The sequence below is a fragment of the Vigna angularis genome, chromosome 3 (assembly GCF_016808095.1).
Source record: "Vigna angularis cultivar LongXiaoDou No.4 chromosome 3, ASM1680809v1, whole genome shotgun sequence".
NCBI classification, from domain to species: domain Eukaryota; kingdom Viridiplantae; phylum Streptophyta; class Magnoliopsida; order Fabales; family Fabaceae; genus Vigna; species Vigna angularis.
Window position 1 is genome coordinate 37,422,141 of NC_068972.1, and position 4,802 is coordinate 37,426,942.

Consider the following 4,802-nt stretch of genomic DNA (forward strand, 5'->3'; position numbering starts at 1 on the left):
TCGGTGACCTTAGCTAGGTGAAGTAGCCGTGAATGAGGGAAGTTCTTATATAGCCTCATGGAACACTATTTTCCTCTATTTTGATTTAAAACTAAAAATTCATATCACATAATAAATAAACGATACATGTAAGATAAAACAGACCACGTGAGACAAATTGTGTCATTCTTTTCACTATGTTTTAACTATTTAAATAGTGTTACCAAAAAAGATTAAATTAATTAAAATTGACAAAAGTTGGACTTAATTGATAAAAATTGACGAAAATTGGACTTAATTGAATAAGAAAAGAATATAACGAAATTGAAGAACTATTAGATAAATTAGGTCACCTTGTTCACTATATTGTTAACAAACATTGTTAATATTTAAGTTATCATGAAGCATAAAATCATTGAAAGTATATTTGAAACACTTAACACATCTTGTAAATTAAGTAATTATAATTTATATTAAATTAAAAAACAACTTAAAACCTAGTGATGGAATAACATTATTTAGTCGAATGTCTTTAAAAGTCGATGCTAGTGAATTAATGTCTATAATTTTAGAGTTTGATTCATTTGCATAACAAATTTGACACTATTAATTAATTAAGGTCAGATTTTACAAGTTCGTGTCAACCAAAAATTGACACTAAATGTTTATTTTCTTGTAGATTTTAATAAGGCTAAATTGAATTTATATCACAATTACATCAAAAGTAAGAAGGTGAATAATGAGTATACTTATTTCAAGTGTTACGCATCGTAAAAAAAAAAGACAAATTTTACCAAGATCTAAGAAATATTATAGTACAACACGAATACTTTTGAAATGTAAAAAAATTTCATTATAAGAAAAAGTAAAATTAGCTTCCTAGTATTAGTATCAACCACGTTTTTTTAATATTATACTTAATTTAGTTGACTCTAACACATCACAAAAGGTTAATTTAAAAAAAAATAGTTAAAAATAGTAAAATTATTTTTAATTCTTTTAATAAATAAATATTTGTGTTAGTGTGAATTTATCTTACATTAATAAAGTTCGTTGAATGTTAAACTCTGACCGACTTTGTAGTCGACCTTAATCCGATGAAAACTATTAATTTTTTTTAAGAAAAAGTTTAAAAAATAAAATTATTTTTAATCACTTTAATAAGTATTTATTTAGTGTAGAATTAGAGTTGACTTAGTTTATGGTAATATAGTTCGCTTAATGATGTATGCTAGTTAACTTTATTGATTTTAATACAACACAAAAGATTTAAATTTTAGTATTTATATATTTATTGATGTTAGTTTGAACTACGCCGACACTAATTTATATGTTGTGAATCTATGAAATAAAAGGTAAACAATGTAATGCTCAATTTTTTACACTAAAAATATTTTTATTAACCATAATGAAAATCATGGTAAGTGATATATGAATATAAAGTTTATTTATACGTTATATAATTTTCTTAATGCGTAAAAAGAGCTAAAAAGACGAGTTATCAATAAAACATTTACAATAATGCTTGCTATAGTAGTCAATTCCCATTACGATGCATGAACTGCTAGGTTTTATAATATATGTATCTACACTAGCCCTTAGAATTAATGCATGCAATTGTACTGGATATGTGTTCTGTGTCTTGTCTATTCAGTAAAAAGAAAAAGGAAAAAAGCATTTAATAATTGTTAAAACTATATAATTATTTAACTAGCTTTTCAGTACAGAAAAATGATTGTGGTTTCGATTTATTACTATAGGTAGAGATAATACAGAAGTGGACATGGTACGAAATGACCTAATTACATAGCTCTCTTACATAGGCATTTTCCACATCTTTGGTCTGTTATTTACAACTTGTCTTTGGTTGGTCACCCAAAGTAGTAACACTAGTTGAAGCCATTTAATAAAAATATCTTACTTTTTTTCTGCTCTCCAAAGCAAAATATGTGGTTTTCCACTCTCAATTATTCTCCTTAAAAAATGTTTTGTAATTTGAATAGGGCATGATCTATGTAAGTGCAAGTATGGCATGGTCCATTCCATGTTATGGTATTAGCTTCCACAACGTTAGTGCTGTCCATTACTTCTTTTACTTTTCCTTCACAAAGATATGCATGCAAACAATTGTACATACATATATAATCGGATTCTCGACAACATACTATTAAAGAAATTGTCTGTTGGTAAATGAAATACGATGTTTAGATATGTAAAACACAAACTCCACACAAAAAAAAAGTATAAATATATTTTTAATTGTTAAACTTTAATTTAAAATTGAAGTTAGTCTATATCTCAAATTTTTATATAATTTGATTATTGAATTTTAAAAATGAATAGTTTTTTTTTTTAATTTAACTGCCTTACAAATTTTGTTGACATACACACTATTTGATATATTCCATTATAAAACTTAATCTAAAATATTATTTAACACTAAAAATAATTAAAATTATTGAATTAAAAGAATTTTATTTATTTATTTTTAAGTTTAGAGATCAAAATACATTAAAGTTTAAAATATAAATAAATTTTAATTTTATATATCAAAATTTAGAGATTAAAAACATATTTAATCTAATTTTTTTCATACATGTTGGCAAACTACTGCCATCTACATTTTTTTCATTAAATTTAGAATTAATTAAAATAATAATATTTACGTCAATTGAAATTATAGCTGTAAAAAATGACATTTATACATCAAATTGTATGTAGTTTCATACACATTAAAATAAAAAATATGTATGAAAATAATTAAAAGTATACATAATAAAAAATTGTTATATTATTGACAAAATTTTATCAAAGAAGATTAATTATTAATAAAATATAATTTATTGATAAATTTTATTTATATATTTTAAAATTTTAATTACCAATAAATATATATGTCAGTAAAAATAGCTAAACCTACAAAAATATTTATCAATAAATTTTATTGATAAAATAAGTGTTAAAAGTTTTTGCTTTACATTTTAATTAAGTTATGATAAAATTCATTATTAAGTCATCAATAATTTTAGTTTATCATCAAACTTTTGCAAATCAATAAATCTATTCTTTTGTTATAACAATATGAAATATAATAATACTCATTATTAGGAAGAAATAGTTAAAATATATAAATTCTTATCAAGCGCGACCATTGTGAGGTAAGTGTAATATTTTTAAGAAACCGAATTTCTACATATGAAGATTGATCACCAAAATTTTAAAGGAGATGAGTCCAATGGTATGCTTGGACTTTGTGTAAATTCTCTTATTCATATTTGTACTTACACTAGTGCAATCAAGGTGTTTCGAGTATAAGGTTTGGGGACGTCTTACGCTCAAAAAACTCTCTGTTGTGCTGAAGACAGGGCAGACTTTGATGACCGGACGGACATTGAAGATTGGACGGGCCACGTAAATACTTCAAGCACTCCAAGCTGTGGAAGACCGGACAATTATCTGTTTGTTGAGGAATGGACGTGCTGGCGAAGACCGAATGGGCTCTCTCTTCTTCTTCGTATCCCAGTTGTAGTATTTGTTCTCCCTTCTCGTTCACCAAGTCGGGCGGGCACCTGTCAAAGGCACTCCAACGCTCAAGTCAGTAAAATGACTGAGCGGTTATTATAGCAAGTAGAGCATGTATTATGCAATCTGGTGGGAAGTCATACCTGAGACCTTTATTTATACTGGTTGTAATGGGCTTTTACCTTTCGTGGGCCTGATGACGGCCCAATCATACCTTAATCTTCATTAGGGGCTTTAATGAGCTATTATCATTTGTAATCTAATCATGCGATCTGTTCGGCCAGGATGGTTGGTTAGCATGGGTGGTCGGCCAGGGTAATTGGCCTGGTGTTGGCCTAAGAAGAACCGTTCGGTCTTAGGAATAGTCATTCGGTCTCGACCATATGGTCGGCCAGAATGATTGGCCTGGTGTTGGCCTAAGAAGAATCGTTCGGTCTTAGGAATAGTCGTTCGGTCTGGACCATGTGGTCGGCCAGAATGATTGGCCTGGTGGTCGGCCTAAGGACCGTTCGACCTATGGGGTAGGGAGGACTATACGGCCTAAGGACCGTTCGGCATGTGGGGTAGGGAGGACCGTACAGTACACAAGGGAAATGGCAACAGTTATTTTTGCTTATAGGCACCAGTTCTGCAACCGAGACATATACAGGTGAGGTAAAAAGGGATAAGCTTAATACCTCGGTTCTGAACCGAGTCAAAAAGGGATCGGTTTTTGCCTCGGTTCCTTCTGAACCGAGGCAGTATCTCAGACTGAAATGCCTCGGCTGGGACATTAACCGAGGCAGTAGAGTATTTTTTATTTTATTTTTTTAACTGATCGATTTCGCCAGCTTTTCCGCCTCTCGCGAGACCGATCAGTTGTGACATGCGTCCTCCTTTTCCGCCTCTCGCGAGACCTTTGTCGTGCCACCTTTACCAGACCACCACCCAACAACTGTGTCACCTTTACCAGACCACCACAGGCCACCACAGGCCACCACGCGAGGTCTTCTTCTCCAACTGGCGTAACCATCAACAACCCTCACGGACCAAAATAGCTCGAACGAATCCCCAAAAAGAAATTCCCCAAACTCAAAACCCTAGAGAGCGGCAGTGGTGCACCTAGCAGTGGCGACGACGACAGTGGTGCAACCTAAAGAGCAATGCAGGCAGCCTAAAAGGAAATGGAGGTGGATGCTTCGTTCACGAAATGCAAGCAACGAGATGGAAGCACCGGCGAAGGCAGCAGTAGCGACACCAATGACGTGACAACAACGGAGGTGGCAGCAATGAACGCTAGTGGCGACGAACCACGGTAACGT